General features: G+C 44.0%; 12 non-coding genes across 12 annotated transcripts; all 12 read left to right on the top strand.

Moving 5' to 3' along the window:
* The first annotated feature begins 1,353 nt into the window (after nt 1-1,353).
* LOC141225118 (U2 spliceosomal RNA) lies at nt 1,354-1,541 on the top strand. The gene has a single exon (XR_012292433.1). It is a non-coding gene; the product is annotated as a U2 spliceosomal RNA (small nuclear RNA).
* A 1,115-nt stretch (nt 1,542-2,656) lies between these two features.
* LOC141225342 (U2 spliceosomal RNA) lies at nt 2,657-2,847 on the top strand. Its single transcript, XR_012292616.1, has one exon. It is a non-coding gene; the product is annotated as a U2 spliceosomal RNA (small nuclear RNA).
* A 1,115-nt stretch (nt 2,848-3,962) lies between these two features.
* Nucleotides 3,963-4,153, top strand: LOC141225341 (U2 spliceosomal RNA). Its single transcript, XR_012292615.1, has one exon. It is a non-coding gene; the product is annotated as a U2 spliceosomal RNA (small nuclear RNA).
* Nucleotides 4,154-5,268: 1,115 nt separating this feature from the next.
* Nucleotides 5,269-5,459, top strand: LOC141225340 (U2 spliceosomal RNA). The gene has a single exon (XR_012292614.1). It is a non-coding gene; the product is annotated as a U2 spliceosomal RNA (small nuclear RNA).
* A 1,115-nt stretch (nt 5,460-6,574) lies between these two features.
* Nucleotides 6,575-6,765, top strand: LOC141225339 (U2 spliceosomal RNA). The gene has a single exon (XR_012292613.1). It is a non-coding gene; the product is annotated as a U2 spliceosomal RNA (small nuclear RNA).
* A 1,115-nt stretch (nt 6,766-7,880) lies between these two features.
* Nucleotides 7,881-8,071, top strand: LOC141225338 (U2 spliceosomal RNA). The gene has a single exon (XR_012292612.1). It is a non-coding gene; the product is annotated as a U2 spliceosomal RNA (small nuclear RNA).
* Nucleotides 8,072-9,186: 1,115 nt separating this feature from the next.
* Nucleotides 9,187-9,377, top strand: LOC141225337 (U2 spliceosomal RNA). Its single transcript, XR_012292611.1, has one exon. It is a non-coding gene; the product is annotated as a U2 spliceosomal RNA (small nuclear RNA).
* Nucleotides 9,378-10,492: 1,115 nt separating this feature from the next.
* On the top strand, nt 10,493-10,683 carry LOC141225335 (U2 spliceosomal RNA). The gene has a single exon (XR_012292609.1). It is a non-coding gene; the product is annotated as a U2 spliceosomal RNA (small nuclear RNA).
* A 1,115-nt stretch (nt 10,684-11,798) lies between these two features.
* LOC141225334 (U2 spliceosomal RNA) lies at nt 11,799-11,989 on the top strand. The gene has a single exon (XR_012292608.1). It is a non-coding gene; the product is annotated as a U2 spliceosomal RNA (small nuclear RNA).
* Nucleotides 11,990-13,104: 1,115 nt separating this feature from the next.
* Nucleotides 13,105-13,295, top strand: LOC141225333 (U2 spliceosomal RNA). The gene has a single exon (XR_012292607.1). It is a non-coding gene; the product is annotated as a U2 spliceosomal RNA (small nuclear RNA).
* Nucleotides 13,296-14,409: 1,114 nt separating this feature from the next.
* LOC141225332 (U2 spliceosomal RNA) lies at nt 14,410-14,600 on the top strand. Its single transcript, XR_012292606.1, has one exon. It is a non-coding gene; the product is annotated as a U2 spliceosomal RNA (small nuclear RNA).
* Nucleotides 14,601-15,715: 1,115 nt separating this feature from the next.
* LOC141225331 (U2 spliceosomal RNA) lies at nt 15,716-15,906 on the top strand. Its single transcript, XR_012292605.1, has one exon. It is a non-coding gene; the product is annotated as a U2 spliceosomal RNA (small nuclear RNA).
* The last annotated feature ends 2,235 nt before the right edge of the window (nt 15,907-18,141 follow it).

Raw genomic sequence — 18,141 nt, 5'->3', positions numbered from 1 at the left:
ATCCTTTTGCCTAGCTTCTGGTTTTAAAATCAATTTTAATAAGTGTAACATTTTAAGTGTTGGGGGGATGATTTTACGTGATGTACCAATTAATGTCTCCGAATCCATTTCCATTTTAGGTATATCATTCACTGAAAATAATGATGGTTATAATAGTTGGGAAACAGTTACACAGAAAGTAAATACGAAAATATGTATGTGGAACATGAGGAGACTTACAATGGAGGGTAAAGTATTGGTTTTAAAGATGGTGATTTTACCTCTTTTATTGTATCTTAGCATGGTTTTCCCCCCGCCTGTTAATGTTTTAAAAAAGATAACCAAAACCTGTTTTACCTTCTTTTGGAACTCAAAAATGGAAAAGCTGAAAAGAGAAATCGTGATGAAATCAAAAGTAAAAGGTGGTAAAGATTTTCCAGATTTTAATAGGTTTCTTTTAATCCATCTGTTCGTTTACTGTTTTAATGTCCTTTTTAAGAATCACTATTGGTCCTTTTTTATGCGTTTTAATACAGGATTTTTTATGAGAAAGTTTAGATGGTATGAAGTTAATATATCTGTGCCCCATGCTTTTAATTTGTCGACGCATTATGAGATTTTAAGGAAAATAGTGTCCGATTTTAATTTAGGGACTAAGAAAATAGAGGAATTAAGAAATAGTAAGAAACTAATTAAAGAAATACGTAAAAGTGAGGAAATATGTAATGTTGACAGATATGATGATGACAAATCTATGTCTATCTGGAAAATGATTAACGTTTTTTATCTTTTTAATGAACAGAGAGATCTGGCTTGGAGTTGCATGCACCGCTATCTTCCTTGCCGGGCATTCCAATACAGAAGAGGATTTGTGAGGTCTGCCATCTGCCCAAGAGCCGGATGCCAAGAAGAGGAAACGGTGGAACATCTATTATGGACATGTAATTTTGCAAAGGATTTCTGGAGAAGACTGCTCCCCCTACTGGAAAGGGTGGCAGACCTCAAGGACTTTACATATAAAACTGTGCTATACGGACTTATGGAATGCCCCACAATGGACCAGTACACAATGGCTTGGAAGACAGTGAACTGCGCCAAGTCATCTCTCTGGAAAGCGCGCAACATTGCTATTTTTAGACAAGATGTTTTATCAGTGAATGATGTTTTAAGTTTATGTTTATGTGAAATGTATACTTATTATTTAATTGACAAAAAGAAGAATGTACATATTTCCAAAAAATGGCTTGTTTACCAATGGAACCTAATTATCTAAAATCTTTGTATTTTTTTGTTTTGTAAATTTCATTTGTCTTTTAACGTTTGGTATTTGTTTAATTATGCTTGTAATTTGTTAAAGTTTTAATAAACGGTTTTATCCCTCTGCAGGGGATAGCCAAATTAAAAAAAAATCTGTTCTTATCAGTTTAATATCTGATACGTCCCCTATCTGGGGACCATATATTAAATGGATTTTTAGAACAGGGAGATGGAAAAAGAGCTTGCTCTGTCCACTCCACGCATTGACCTGATATTGCAGTATCTCCAGGACCGGTGCACCCCTTCTTTAATGCAGTTTCTAAAATCAGAAAGAATTGAATTCAATGTTTTTTGTTCATTTTGCTTGTTTGTCGGATTTTGGGATGGACTCTTTGGCTTTGCTTTTCTTCTCCTCATTGGATTTTTCATGTTCAAAGTTGCAGAAGCCAGATTACAAGCTCATTTTGGTTCAACTTCAGCAACTGTGCATTGCATTGCCATGTAATGTGATGCAATGCTATCTTTCTAGCTCTCCCTTTTTACTTCCTTTTGGATAAACAGACATATTAGGCAAGCATTTTGGAGCTTTCACCTAAATAACTACAGGTGGTGAGATAAGCTGCACAATATAATTGACCTTTCAGTATATTGTTGCACACACACCATCTATTTAGCAAATGCCCTTGTTATCAACAGCAGCCTTTTAAACTCACCTGAGCTAACAGGTATGTGCGCTGGTTACTCTGCTGCGCTTAAAATTTCTTTTTTGGTTTGCTACAATGCCTTTTCTGAAACGTTGTCTCCTTCTGCTGGAACACTGACTTCTTTCATTTAATGCCTGCAGACTATAAAAGAGAACCCAACCCAAAAAGTTTGGTTGATTAGTCTGTGGCATTCTGTTAAACTGTTGCTTATGGCGGTCTCTGTGAGCTTCTCAGCGACATTCAGCCAGCCAGGTATCCTGCCTGCAGTAGATGGAATGTGGCAATGGAACGCTGGCTGCGCGAGTCATAATAGGCTCTGAGCCTTTATATACCTGTGCACAGCAGCAGCCACCTTCAGTCTGCTGCTGGACAGCCAGCAGCAGCAGCAGCAGGAGAGGTATGTAATCAGGAGCCCTCCTGCTAAGGGTAGACAGCTGCTCGTTCCACCCCACCCCCCGCCTTAATTGGTTCTCCTCCCTTCCAACGGTGTTGAGGCGGGTGGGAACAGCAGGGGGTGAAGGTGCTGTGTTTAAAGAGGTGGAGTTATGCAGATCTAAAACGCGTGGATTGCAGCAGCAGCAAGCCGAAAAGTGCAGGCATGTAAGGGATCTAGAGGTTGACAACATGTCTTCTTAACGGGAGTCCAGGAGCTCATCTCCACAAATGGACTTTTCAGGATCCTTGGGTGGCTCCGTAGTTTGAAACCAATTCTGGTTATCGCTTCTCGGCCTTTTGGCTAAGATCAAGTGTAGTATCTGTTCTTATCAGTTTAATATCTGATACGTCCCCTATCTGGGGACCATATATTAAATGGATTTTTAGAACAGGGAGATGGAAAAAGAGCTTGCTCTGTCCACTCCACGCATTGACCTGGTATTGCAGTATCTCCAGGACCGGTGCACCCCTTCTTTAATGCAGTTTCTAAAATCAGAAAGAATTGAATTCAATGTTTTTTGTTCATTTTGCTTGTTTGTCGGATTTTGGGATGGACTCTTTGGCTTTGCTTTTCTTCTCCTCATTGGATTTTTCATGTTCAAAGTTGCAGAAGCCAGATTACAAGCTCATTTTGGTTCAACTTCAGCAACTGTGCATTGCATTGCCATGTAATGTGATGCAATGCTATCTTTCTAGCTCTCCCTTTTTACTTCCTTTTGGATAAACAGACATATTAGGCAAGCATTTTGGAGCTTTCACCTAAATAACTACAGGTGGTGAGATAAGCTGCACAATATAATTGACCTTTCAGTATATTGTTGCACACACACCATCTATTTAGCAAATGCCCTTGTTATCAACAGCAGCCTTTTAAACTCACCTGAGCTAACAGGTATGTGCGCTGGTTACTCTGCTGCGCTTAAAATTTCTTTTTTGGTTTGCTACAATGCCTTTTCTGAAACGTTGTCTCCTTCTGCTGGAACACTGACTTCTTTCATTTAATGCCTGCAGACTATAAAAGAGAACCCAACCCAAAAAGTTTGGTTGATTAGTCTGTGGCATTCTGTTAAACTGTTGCTTATGGCGGTCTCTGTGAGCTTCTCAGCGACATTCAGCCAGCCAGGTATCCTGCCTGCAGTAGATGGAATGTGGCAATGGAACGCTGGCTGCGCGTGTCATAATAGGCTCTGAGCCTTTATATACCTGTGCACAGCAGCAGCCACCTTCAGTCTGCTGCTGGACAGCCAGCAGCAGCAGCAGCAGGAGAGGTATGTAATCAGGAGCCCTCCTGCTAAGGGTAGACAGCTGCTCGTTCCACCCCACCCCCCGCCTTAATTGGTTCTCCTCCCTTCCAACGGTGTTGAGGCGGGTGGGAACAGCAGGGGGTGAAGGTGCTGTGTTTAAAGAGGTGGAGTTATGCAGATCTAAAACGCGTGGATTGCAGCAGCAGCAAGCCGAAAAGTGCAGGCATGTAAGGGATCTAGAGGTTGACAACATGTCTTCTTAACGGGAGTCCAGGAGCTCATCTCCACAAATGGACTTTTCAGGATCCTTGGGTGGCTCCGTAGTTTGAAACCAATTCTGGTTATCGCTTCTCGGCCTTTTGGCTAAGATCAAGTGTAGTATCTGTTCTTATCAGTTTAATATCTGATACGTCCCCTATCTGGGGACCATATATTAAATGGATTTTTAGAACAGGGAGATGGAAAAAGAGCTTGCTCTGTCCACTCCACGCATTGACCTGGTATTGCAGTATCTCCAGGACCGGTGCACCCCTTCTTTAATGCAGTTTCTAAAATCAGAAAGAATTGAATTCAATGTTTTTTGTTCATTTTGCTTGTTTGTCGGATTTTGGGATGGACTCTTTGGCTTTGCTTTTCTTCTCCTCATTGGATTTTTCATGTTCAAAGTTGCAGAAGCCAGATTACAAGCTCATTTTGGTTCAACTTCAGCAACTGTGCATTGCATTGCCATGTAATGTGATGCAATGCTATCTTTCTAGCTCTCCCTTTTTACTTCCTTTTGGATAAACAGACATATTAGGCAAGCATTTTGGAGCTTTCACCTAAATAACTACAGGTGGTGAGATAAGCTGCACAATATAATTGACCTTTCAGTATATTGTTGCACACACACCATCTATTTAGCAAATGCCCTTGTTATCAACAGCAGCCTTTTAAACTCACCTGAGCTAACAGGTATGTGCGCTGGTTACTCTGCTGCGCTTAAAATTTCTTTTTTGGTTTGCTACAATGCCTTTTCTGAAACGTTGTCTCCTTCTGCTGGAACACTGACTTCTTTCATTTAATGCCTGCAGACTATAAAAGAGAACCCAACCCAAAAAGTTTGGTTGATTAGTCTGTGGCATTCTGTTAAACTGTTGCTTATGGCGGTCTCTGTGAGCTTCTCAGCGACATTCAGCCAGCCAGGTATCCTGCCTGCAGTAGATGGAATGTGGCAATAGAACGCTGGCTGCGCGTGTCATAATAGGCTCTGAGCCTTTATATACCTGTGCACAGCAGCAGCCACCTTCAGTCTGCTGCTGGACAGCCAGCAGCAGCAGCAGCAGGAGAGGTATGTAATCAGGAGCCCTCCTGCTAAGGGTAGACAGCTGCTCGTTCCACCCCACCCCCCGCCTTAATTGGTTCTCCTCCCTTCCAACGGTGTTGAGGCGGGTGGGAACAGCAGGGGGTGAAGGTGCTGTGTTTAAAGAGGTGGAGTTATGCAGATCTAAAACGCGTGGATTGCAGCAGCAGCAAGCCGAAAAGTGCAGGCATGTAAGGGATCTAGAGGTTGACAACATGTCTTCTTAACGGGAGTCCAGGAGCTCATCTCCACAAATGGACTTTTCAGGATCCTTGGGTGGCTCCGTAGTTTGAAACCAATTCTGGTTATCGCTTCTCGGCCTTTTGGCTAAGATCAAGTGTAGTATCTGTTCTTATCAGTTTAATATCTGATACGTCCCCTATCTGGGGACCATATATTAAATGGATTTTTAGAACAGGGAGATGGAAAAAGAGCTTGCTCTGTCCACTCCACGCATTGACCTGGTATTGCAGTATCTCCAGGACCGGTGCACCCCTTCTTTAATGCAGTTTCTAAAATCAGAAAGAATTGAATTCAATGTTTTTTGTTCATTTTGCTTGTTTGTCGGATTTTGGGATGGACTCTTTGGCTTTGCTTTTCTTCTCCTCATTGGATTTTTCATGTTCAAAGTTGCAGAAGCCAGATTACAAGCTCATTTTGGTTCAACTTCAGCAACTGTGCATTGCATTGCCATGTAATGTGATGCAATGCTATCTTTCTAGCTCTCCCTTTTTACTTCCTTTTGGATAAACAGACATATTAGGCAAGCATTTTGGAGCTTTCACCTAAATAACTACAGGTGGTGAGATAAGCTGCACAATATAATTGACCTTTCAGTATTTTGTTGCACACACACCATCTATTTAGCAAATGCCCTTGTTATCAACAGCAGCCTTTTAAACTCACCTGAGCTAACAGGTATGTGCGCTGGTTACTCTGCTGCGCTTAAAATTTCTTTTTTGGTTTGCTACAATGCCTTTTCTGAAACGTTGTCTCCTTCTGCTGGAACACTGACTTCTTTCATTTAATGCCTGCAGACTATAAAAGAGAACCCAACCCAAAAAGTTTGGTTGATTAGTCTGTGGCATTCTGTTAAACTGTTGCTTATGGCGGTCTCTGTGAGCTTCTCAGCGACATTCAGCCAGCCAGGTATCCTGCCTGCAGTAGATGGAATGTGGCAATAGAACGCTGGCTGCGCGTGTCATAATAGGCTCTGAGCCTTTATATACCTGTGCACAGCAGCAGCCACCTTCAGTCTGCTGCTGGACAGCCAGCAGCAGCAGCAGCAGGAGAGGTATGTAATCAGGAGCCCTCCTGCTAAGGGTAGACAGCTGCTCGTTCCACCCCACCCCCCGCCTTAATTGGTTCTCCTCCCTTCCAACGGTGTTGAGGCGGGTGGGAACAGCAGGGGGTGAAGGTGCTGTGTTTAAAGAGGTGGAGTTATGCAGATCTAAAACGCGTGGATTGCAGCAGCAGCAAGCCGAAAAGTGCAGGCATGTAAGGGATCTAGAGGTTGACAACATGTCTTCTTAACGGGAGTCCAGGAGCTCATCTCCACAAATGGACTTTTCAGGATCCTTGGGTGGCTCCGTAGTTTGAAACCAATTCTGGTTATCGCTTCTCGGCCTTTTGGCTAAGATCAAGTGTAGTATCTGTTCTTATCAGTTTAATATCTGATACGTCCCCTATCTGGGGACCATATATTAAATGGATTTTTAGAACAGGGAGATGGAAAAAGAGCTTGCTCTGTCCACTCCACGCATTGACCTGGTATTGCAGTATCTCCAGGACCGGTGCACCCCTTCTTTAATGCAGTTTCTAAAATCAGAAAGAATTGAATTCAATGTTTTTTGTTCATTTTGCTTGTTTGTCGGATTTTGGGATGGACTCTTTGGCTTTGCTTTTCTTCTCCTCATTGGATTTTTCATGTTCAAAGTTGCAGAAGCCAGATTACAAGCTCATTTTGGTTCAACTTCAGCAACTGTGCATTGCATTGCCATGTAATGTGATGCAATGCTATCTTTCTAGCTCTCCCTTTTTACTTCCTTTTGGATAAACAGACATATTAGGCAAGCATTTTGGAGCTTTCACCTAAATAACTACAGGTGGTGAGATAAGCTGCACAATATAATTGACCTTTCAGTATTTTGTTGCACACACACCATCTATTTAGCAAATGCCCTTGTTATCAACAGCAGCCTTTTAAACTCACCTGAGCTAACAGGTATGTGCGCTGGTTACTCTGCTGCGCTTAAAATTTCTTTTTTGGTTTGCTACAATGCCTTTTCTGAAACGTTGTCTCCTTCTGCTGGAACACTGACTTCTTTCATTTAATGCCTGCAGACTATAAAAGAGAACCCAACCCAAAAAGTTTGGTTGATTAGTCTGTGGCATTCTGTTAAACTGTTGCTTATGGCGGTCTCTGTGAGCTTCTCAGCGACATTCAGCCAGCCAGGTATCCTGCCTGCAGTAGATGGAATGTGGCAATGGAACGCTGGCTGCGCGTGTCATAATAGGCTCTGAGCCTTTATATACCTGTGCACAGCAGCAGCCACCTTCAGTCTGCTGCTGGACAGCCAGCAGCAGCAGCAGCAGGAGAGGTATGTAATCAGGAGCCCTCCTGCTAAGGGTAGACAGCTGCTCGTTCCACCCCACCCCCCGCCTTAATTGGTTCTCCTCCCTTCCAACGGTGTTGAGGCGGGTGGGAACAGCAGGGGGTGAAGGTGCTGTGTTTAAAGAGGTGGAGTTATGCAGATCTAAAACGCGTGGATTGCAGCAGCAGCAAGCCGAAAAGTGCAGGCATGTAAGGGATCTAGAGGTTGACAACATGTCTTCTTAACGGGAGTCCAGGAGCTCATCTCCACAAATGGACTTTTCAGGATCCTTGGGTGGCTCCGTAGTTTGAAACCAATTCTGGTTATCGCTTCTCGGCCTTTTGGCTAAGATCAAGTGTAGTATCTGTTCTTATCAGTTTAATATCTGATACGTCCCCTATCTGGGGACCATATATTAAATGGATTTTTAGAACAGGGAGATGGAAAAAGAGCTTGCTCTGTCCACTCCACGCATTGACCTGGTATTGCAGTATCTCCAGGACCGGTGCACCCCTTCTTTAATGCAGTTTCTAAAATCAGAAAGAATTGAATTCAATGTTTTTTGTTCATTTTGCTTGTTTGTCGGATTTTGGGATGGACTCTTTGGCTTTGCTTTTCTTCTCCTCATTGGATTTTTCATGTTCAAAGTTGCAGAAGCCAGATTACAAGCTCATTTTGGTTCAACTTCAGCAACTGTGCATTGCATTGCCATGTAATGTGATGCAATGCTATCTTTCTAGCTCTCCCTTTTTACTTCCTTTTGGATAAACAGACATATTAGGCAAGCATTTTGGAGCTTTCACCTAAATAACTACAGGTGGTGAGATAAGCTGCACAATATAATTGACCTTTCAGTATATTGTTGTACACACACCATCTATTTAGCAAATGCCCTTGTTATCAACAGCAGCCTTTTAAACTCACCTGAGCTAACAGGTATGTGCGCTGGTTACTCTGCTGCGCTTAAAATTTCTTTTTTGGTTTGCTACAATGCCTTTTCTGAAACGTTGTCTCCTTCTGCTGGAACACTGACTTCTTTCATTTAATGCCTGCAGACTATAAAAGAGAACCCAACCCAAAAAGTTTGGTTGATTAGTCTGTGGCATTCTGTTAAACTGTTGCTTATGGCGGTCTCTGTGAGCTTCTCAGCGACATTCAGCCAGCCAGGTATCCTGCCTGCAGTAGATGGAATGTGGCAATGGAACGCTGGCTGCGCGTGTCATAATAGGCTCTGAGCCTTTATATACCTGTGCACAGCAGCAGCCACCTTCAGTCTGCTGCTGGACAGCCAGCAGCAGCAGCAGCAGGAGAGGTATGTAATCAGGAGCCCTCCTGCTAAGGGTAGACAGCTGCTCGTTCCACCCCACCCCCCGCCTTAATTGGTTCTCCTACCTTCCAACGGTGTTGAGGCGGGTGGGAACAGCAGGGGGTGAAGGTGCTGTGTTTAAAGAGGTGGAGTTATGCAGATCTAAAACGCGTGGATTGCAGCAGCAGCAAGCCGAAAAGTGCAGGCATGTAAGGGATCTAGAGGTTGACAACATGTCTTCTTAACGGGAGTCCAGGAGCTCATCTCCACAAATGGACTTTTCAGGATCCTTGGGTGGCTCCGTAGTTTGAAACCAATTCTGGTTATCGCTTCTCGGCCTTTTGGCTAAGATCAAGTGTAGTATCTGTTCTTATCAGTTTAATATCTGATACGTCCCCTATCTGGGGACCATATATTAAATGGATTTTTAGAACAGGGAGATGGAAAAAGAGCTTGCTCTGTCCACTCCACGCATTGACCTGGTATTGCAGTATCTCCAGGACCGGTGCACCCCTTCTTTAATGCAGTTTCTAAAATCAGAAAGAATTGAATTCAATGTTTTTTGTTCATTTTGCTTGTTTGTCGGATTTTGGGATGGACTCTTTGGCTTTGCTTTTCTTCTCCTCATTGGATTTTTCATGTTCAAAGTTGCAGAAGCCAGATTACAAGCTCATTTTGGTTCAACTTCAGCAACTGTGCATTGCATTGCCATGTAATGTGATGCAATGCTATCTTTCTAGCTCTCCCTTTTTACTTCCTTTTGGATAAACAGACATATTAGGCAAGCATTTTGGAGCTTTCACCTAAATAACTACAGGTGGTGAGATAAGCTGCACAATATAATTGACCTTTCAGTATATTGTTGCACACACACCATCTATTTAGCAAATGCCCTTGTTATCAACAGCAGCCTTTTAAACTCACCTGAGCTAACAGGTATGTGCGCTGGTTACTCTGCTGCGCTTAAAATTTCTTTTTTGGTTTGCTACAATGCCTTTTCTGAAACGTTGTCTCCTTCTGCTGGAACACTGACTTCTTTCATTTAATGCCTGCAGACTATAAAAGAGAACCCAACCCAAAAAGTTTGGTTGATTAGTCTGTGGCATTCTGTTAAACTGTTGCTTATGGCGGTCTCTGTGAGCTTCTCAGCGACATTCAGCCAGCCAGGTATCCTGCCTGCAGTAGATGGAATGTGGCAATGGAACGCTGGCTGCGCGTGTCATAATAGGCTCTGAGCCTTTATATACCTGTGCACAGCAGCAGCCACCTTCAGTCTGCTGCTGGACAGCCAGCAGCAGCAAAAGCAGGAGAGGTATGTAATCAGGAGCCCTCCTGCTAAGGGTAGACAGCTGCTCGTTCCACCCCACCCCCCGCCTTAATTGGTTCTCCTCCCTTCCAACGGTGTTGAGGCGGGAGGGAACAGCAGGGGGTGAAGGTGCTGTGTTTAAAGAGGTGGAGTTATGCAGATCTAAAACGCGTGGATTGCAGCAGCAGCAAGCCGAAAAGTGCAGGCATGTAAGGGATCTAGAGGTTGACAACATGTCTTCATAACGGGAGTCCAGGAGCTCATCTCCACAAATGGACTTTTCAGGATCCTTGGGTGGCTCCGTAGTTTGAAACCAATTCTGGTTATCGCTTCTCGGCCTTTTGGCTAAGATCAAGTGTAGTATCTGTTCTTATCAGTTTAATATCTGATACGTCCCCTATCTGGGGACCATATATTAAATGGATTTTTAGAACAGGGAGATGGAAAAAGAGCTTGCTCTGTCCACTCCACGCATTGACCTGGTATTGCAGTATCTCCAGGACCGGTGCACCCCTTCTTTAATGCAGTTTCTAAAATCAGAAAGAATTGAATTCAATGTTTTTTGTTCATTTTGCTTGTTTGTCGGATTTTGGGATGGACTCTTTGGCTTTGCTTTTCTTCTCCTCATTGGATTTTTCATGTTCAAAGTTGCAGAAGCCAGATTACAAGCTCATTTTGGTTCAACTTCAGCAACTGTGCATTGCATTGCCATGTAATGTGATGCAATGCTATCTTTCTAGCTCTCCCTTTTTACTTCCTTTTGGATAAACAGACATATTAGGCAAGCATTTTGGAGCTTTCACCTAAATAACTACAGGTGGTGAGATAAGCTGCACAATATAATTGACCTTTCAGTATATTGTTGCACACACACCATCTATTTAGCAAATGCCCTTGTTATCAACAGCAGCCTTTTAAACTCACCTGAGCTAACAGGTATGTGCGCTGGTTACTCTGCTGCGCTTAAAATTTCTTTTTTGGTTTGCTACAATGCCTTTTCTGAAACGTTGTCTCCTTCTGCTGGAACACTGACTTCTTTCATTTAATGCCTGCAGACTATAAAAGAGAACCCAACCCAAAAAGTTTGGTTGATTAGTCTGTGGCATTCTGTTAAACTGTTGCTTATGGCGGTCTCTGTGAGCTTCTCAGCGACATTCAGCCAGCCAGGTATCCTGCCTGCAGTAGATGGAATGTGGCAATGGAACGCTGGCTGCGCGTGTCATAATAGGCTCTGAGCCTTTATATACCTGTGCACAGCAGCAGCCACCTTCAGTCTGCTGCTGGACAGCCAGCAGCAGCAGCAGCAGGAGAGGTATGTAATCAGGAGCCCTCCTGCTAAGGGTAGACAGCTGCTCGTTCCACCCCACCCCCCGCCTTAATTGGTTCTCCTCCCTTCCAACGGTGTTGAGGCGGGTGGGAACAGCAGGGGGTGAAGGTGCTGTGTTTAAAGAGGTGGAGTTATGCAGATCTAAAACGCGTGGATTGCAGCAGCAGCAAGCCGAAAAGTGCAGGCATGTAAGGGATCTAGAGGTTGACAACATGTCTTCTTAACGGGAGTCCAGGAGCTCATCTCCACAAATGGACTTTTCAGGATCCTTGGGTGGCTCCGTAGTTTGAAACCAATTCTGGTTATCGCTTCTCGGCCTTTTGGCTAAGATCAAGTGTAGTATCTGTTCTTATCAGTTTAATATCTGATACGTCCCCTATCTGGGGACCATATATTAAATGGATTTTTAGAACAGGGAGATGGAAAAAGAGCTTGCTCTGTCCACTCCACGCATTGACCTGGTATTGCAGTATCTCCAGGACCGGTGCACCCCTTCTTTAATGCAGTTTCTAAAATCAGAAAGAATTGAATTCAATGTTTTTTGTTCATTTTGCTTGTTTGTCGGATTTTGGGATGGACTCTTTGGCTTTGCTTTTCTTCTCCTCATTGGATTTTTCATGTTCAAAGTTGCAGAAGCCAGATTACAAGCTCATTTTGGTTCAACTTCAGCAACTGTGCATTGCATTGCCATGTAATGTGATGCAATGCTATCTTTCTAGCTCTCCCTTTTTACTTCCTTTTGGATAAACAGACATATTAGGCAAGCATTTTGGAGCTTTCACCTAAATAACTACAGGTGGTGAGATAAGCTGCACAATATAATTGACCTTTCAGTATATTGTTGCACACACACCATCTATTTAGCAAATGCCCTTGTTATCAACAGCAGCCTTTTAAACTCACCTGAGCTAACAGGTATGTGCGCTGGTTACTCTGCTGCGCTTAAAATTTCTTTTTTGGTTTGCTACAATGCCTTTTCTGAAACGTTGTCTCCTTCTGCTGGAACACTGACTTCTTTCATTTAATGCCTGCAGACTATAAAAGAGAACCCAACCCAAAAAGTTTGGTTGATTAGTCTGTGGCATTCTGTTAAACTGTTGCTTATGGCGGTCTCTGTGAGCTTCTCAGCGACATTCAGCCAGCCAGGTATCCTGCCTGCAGTAGATGGAATGTGGCAATGGAACGCTGGCTGCGCGTGTCATAATAGGCTCTGAGCCTTTATATACCTGTGCACAGCAGCAGCCACCTTCAGTCTGCTGCTGGACAGCCAGCAGCAGCAAAAGCAGGAGAGGTATGTAATCAGGAGCCCTCCTGCTAAGGGTAGACAGCTGCTCGTTCCACCCCACCCCCCGCCTTAATTGGTTCTCCTCCCTTCCAACGGTGTTGAGGCGGGAGGGAACAGCAGGGGGTGAAGGTGCTGTGTTTAAAGAGGTGGAGTTATGCAGATCTAAAACGCGTGGATTGCAGCAGCAGCAAGCCGAAAAGTGCAGGCATGTAAGGGATCTAGAGGTTGACAACATGTCTTCATAACGGGAGTCCAGGAGCTCATCTCCACAAATGGACTTTTCAGGATCCTTGGGTGGCTCCGTAGTTTGAAACCAATTCTGGTTATCGCTTCTCGGCCTTTTGGCTAAGATCAAGTGTAGTATCTGTTCTTATCAGTTTAATATCTGATACGTCCCCTATCTGGGGACCATATATTAAATGGATTTTTAGAACAGGGAGATGGAAAAAGAGCTTGCTCTGTCCACTCCACGCATTGACCTGGTATTGCAGTATCTCCAGGACCGGTGCACCCCTTCTTTAATGCAGTTTCTAAAATCAGAAAGAATTGAATTCAATGTTTTTTGTTCATTTTGCTTGTTTGTCGGATTTTGGGATGGACTCTTTGGCTTTGCTTTTCTTCTCCTCATTGGATTTTTCATGTTCAAAGTTGCAGAAGCCAGATTACAAGCTCATTTTGGTTCAACTTCAGCAACTGTGCATTGCATTGCCATGTAATGTGATGCAATGCTATCTTTCTAGCTCTCCCTTTTTACTTCCTTTTGGATAAACAGACATATTAGGCAAGCATTTTGGAGCTTTCACCTAAATAACTACAGGTGGTGAGATAAGCTGCACAATATAATTGACCTTTCAGTATATTGTTGCACACACACCATCTATTTAGCAAATGCCCTTGTTATCAACAGCAGCCTTTTAAACTCACCTGAGCTAACAGGTATGTGCGCTGGTTACTCTGCTGCGCTTAAAATTTCTTTTTTGGTTTGCTACAATGCCTTTTCTGAAACGTTGTCTCCTTCTGCTGGAACACTGACTTCTTTCATTTAATGCCTGCAGACTATAAAAGAGAACCCAACCCAAAAAGTTTGGTTGATTAGTCTGTGGCATTCTGTTAAACTGTTGCTTATGGCGGTCTCTGTGAGCTTCTCAGCGACATTCAGCCAGCCAGGTATCCTGCCTGCAGTAGATGGAATGTGGCAATGGAACGCTGGCTGCGCGTGTCATAATAGGCTCTGAGCCTTTATATACCTGTGCACAGCAGCAGCCACCTTCAGTCTGCTGCTGGACAGCCAGCAGCAGCAGCAGCAGGAGAGGTATGTAATCAGGAGCCCTCCTGCTAAGGGTAGACAGCTGCTCGTTCCACCCCACCCCCCGCCTTAATTGGTTCTCCTCCCTTCCAACGGTGTTGAGGCGGGTGGGAACAGCAGGGGGTGAAGGTGCTGTGTTTAAAGAGGTGGAGTTATGCAGATCTAAAACGCGTGGATTGCAGCAGCAGCAAGCCGAAAAGTGCAGGCATGTAAGGGATCTAGAGGTTGACAACATGTCTTCTTAACGGGAGTCCAGGAGCTCATCTCCACAAATGGACTTTTCAGGATCCTTGGGTGGCTCCGTAGTTGAAACCAATTCTGGTTATCGCTTCTCGGCCTTTTGGCTAAGATCAAGTGTAGTATCTGTTCTTATCAGTTTAATATCTGATACGTCCCCTATCTGGGGACCATATATTAAATGGATTTTTAGAACAGGGAGATGGAAAAAGAGCTTGCTCTGTCCACTCCACGCATTGACCTGGTATTGCAGTATCTCCAGGACCGGTGCACCCCTTCTTTAATGCAGTTTCTAAAATCAGAAAGAATTGAATTCAATGTTTTTTGTTCATTTTGCTTGTTTGTCGGATTTTGGGATGGACTCTTTGGCTTTGCTTTTCTTCTCCTCATTGGATTTTTCATGTTCAAAGTTGCAGAAGCCAGATTACAAGCTCATTTTGGTTCAACTTCAGCAACTGTGCATTGCATTGCCATGTAATGTGATGCAATGCTATCTTTCTAGCTCTCCCTTTTTACTTCCTTTTGGATAAACAGACATATTAGGCAAGCATTTTGGAGCTTTCACCTAAATAACTACAGGTGGTGAGATAAGCTGCACAATATAATTGACCTTTCAGTATATTGTTGCACACACACCATCTATTTAGCAAATGCCCTTGTTATCAACAGCAGCCTTTTAAACTTACCTGAGATAACAGGTATGTGCGCTGGTTACTCTGCTGCGCTTAAAATTTCTTTTTTGGTTTGCTACAATGCCTTTTCTGAAACGTTGTCTCCTTCTGCTGGAACACTGACTTCTTTCATTTAATGCCTGCAGACTATAAAAGGGAACCCAACCCAAAAAGTTTGGTTGATTAGTCTGTGGCATTCTGTTAAACTGTTGCTTATGGCGGTCTCTGTGAGCTTCTCAGCGACATTCAGCCAGCCAGGTATCCTGCCTGCAGTAGATGGAATGTGGCAATGGAACGCTGGCTGCGCGTGTCATAATAGGCTCTGAGCCTTTATATACCTGTGCACAGCAGCAGCCACCTTCAGTCTGCTGCTGGACAGCCAGCAGCAGCAGCAGCAGGAGAGGTATGTAATCAGGAGCCCTCCTGCTAAGGGTAGACAGCTGCTCGTTCCACCCCACCCCCCGCCTTAATTGGTTCTCCTCCCTTCCAACGGTGTTGAGGCGGGTGGGAACAGCAGGGGGTGAAGGTGCTGTGTTTAAAGAGGTGGAGTTATGCAGATCTAAAACGCGTGGATTGCAGCAGCAGCAAGCCGAAAAGTGCAGGCATGTAAGGGATCTAGAGGTTGACAACATGTCTTCTTAACGGGAGTCCAGGAGCTCATCTCCACAAATGGACTTTTCAGGATCCTTGGGTGGCTCCGTAGTTTGAAACCAATTCTGGTTATCGCTTCTCGGCCTTTTGGCTAAGATCAAGTGTAGTATCTGTTCTTATCAGTTTAATATCTGATACGTCCCCTATCTGGGGACCATATATTAAATGGATTTTTAGAACAGGGAGATGGAAAAAGAGCTTGCTCTGTCCACTCCACGCATTGACCTGGTATTGCAGTATCTCCAGGACCGGTGCACCCCTTCTTTAATGCAGTTTCTAAAATCAGAAAGAATTGAATTCAATGTTTTTTGTTCATTTTGCTTGTTTGTCGGATTTTGGGATGGACTCTTTGGCTTTGCTTTTCTTCTCCTCATTGGATTTTTCATGTTCAAAGTTGCAGAAGCCAGATTACAAGCTCATTTTGGTTCAACTTCAGCAACTGTGCATTGCATTGCCATGTAATGTGATGCAATGCTATCTTTCTAGCTCTCCCTTTTTACTTCCTTTTGGATAAACAGACATATTAGGCAAGCATTTTGGAGCTTTCACCTAAATAACTACAGGTGGTGAGATAAGCTGCACAATATAATTGACCTTTCAGTATATTGTTGCACACACACCATCTATTTAGCAAATGCCCTTGTTATCAACAGCAGCCTTTTAAACTCACCTGAGCTAACAGGTATGTGCACTGGTTACTCTGCTGCGCTTAAAATTTCTTTTTTGGTTTGCTACAATGCCTTTTCTGAAATGTTGTCTCCTTCTGCTGGAACACTGACTTCTTTCATTTAATGCCTGCAGACTATAAAAGAGAACCCAACCCAAAAAGTTTGGTTGATTAGTCTGTGGCATTCTGTTAAACTGTTGCTTATGGCGGTCTCTGTGAGCTTCTCAGCGACATTCAGCCAGCCAGGTATCCTGCCTGCAGTAGATGGAATGTGGCAATGGAACGCTGGCTGCGCGTGTCATAATAGGCTCTGAGCCTTTATATACCTGTGCACAGCAGCAGCCACCTTCAGTCTGCTGCTGGACAGCCAGCAGCAGCAGCAGCAGGAGAGGTATGTAATCAGGAGCCCTCCTGCTAAGGGTAGACAGCTGCTCGTTCCACCCCACCCCCCGCCTTAATTGGTTCTCCTCCCTTCCAACGGTGTTGAGGCGGGTGGGAACAGCAGGGGGTGAAGGTGCTGTGTTTAAAGAGGTGGAGTTATGCAGATCTAAAACGCGTGGATTGCAGCAGCAGCAAGCCGAAAAGTGCAGGCATGTAAGGGATCTAGAGGTTGACAACATGTCTTCTTAACGGGAGTCCAGGAGCTCATCTCCACAAATGGACTTTTCAGGATCCTTGGGTGGCTCCGTAGTTTGAAACCAATTCTGGTTATCGCTTCTCGGCCTTTTGGCTAAGATCAAGTGCTTTATTGCAGGAGATTGTGGTTGAAGGGCACTCGGGTACCCCTCTCCTTGGCCTGGCAGGATCGTCCACTTTGGTGGACTTAGCCTGCTTGCTGCTATTAGGGAGAGGGCTTAGTCCCAGGGTAACGAGTTGCGATCCCCCAGCTTCCAGGTGTTTTTCGCTGCAAGAACACTGGGAGCGCAGATTGCAAGCGGCTGCAATTTGCAACCTTGTTGCGTTTTTCCATGGAGGTTGACCCTAACCTCGTGCCTCTTTATGCGAGGCTAAAAAACTCTATCCGAGTTCACTTCACGGCGGGTGGCTCGGATATGAGGAAATTAGGGTATGTAGTCCAGGACGTGCTCAGGAACCTTCTTGGCGCACAAAGGAATGAAATTCTCTCCATCCAGGATTATCCCAGAAGAGGTGACTATGACATCACATTCACCGGAGAAGGTATTTTTAGAGATGTACTAGAAAAGTTAAAAAAAGTTGAAAATAGTCCTGTTTTGAAAGGGATACAAATTGTTGAGCACGTCCTGGATGAGGTAAGACTGGTTATTGTAAAAATATTTTCGCCCTTTGTTTCTGCTCCAGAAGTAATGTCATTTCTAGCAATTTATTTTAAAAGTGTTAAATGTATTGGGAAGATATTAAACGAATATAACATATGGACATCTAAGTGGAAATTCCTTGTGAAGTGTACAAGAGATCCAAATACACCAGGTGGTATACGGCTCCCCCCTGCCCGTTTCAAAATTGGGCAAACAAATGGGGATTTCTTCTTTTCTGGGATGCCAGTATATTGCAGAAATTGTGGGCGCTATGGTCATTCAAAAGAAAACTGTCATGTATCATGTAGAAATTGTGCTAGTGAAGAACATGAGACAAAAGAATGCCCTAAGGAAAAGAAATGCAGTTTTTGCCAGACTCCAGGTCACTTTTATTTTTCTTGCCCTCACAGATTTCGGGAAGATGAGCAAAAGGGGAAGTCCAAGACGTCCGACCAAGGACCAAAAGATCAGACCACCCCTCAGGAGGAGGAACAACAACCTGGAGCCTCTGGAGACAATAAGGGCGTACCAAATAGTGAAGTGTCTCCAGAGT

The sequence above is a fragment of the Phyllobates terribilis genome, unplaced genomic scaffold (assembly GCF_046119375.1).
Source record: "Phyllobates terribilis strain yellow unplaced genomic scaffold, ASM4611937v1 Scaffold_404__1_contigs__length_1715579, whole genome shotgun sequence".
Lineage (NCBI taxonomy): Eukaryota > Metazoa > Chordata > Amphibia > Anura > Dendrobatidae > Phyllobates > Phyllobates terribilis.
The sequence above is the reverse complement of the archived record's forward strand: the minus strand, read 5'-3'. Positions and strand labels throughout refer to the sequence as shown.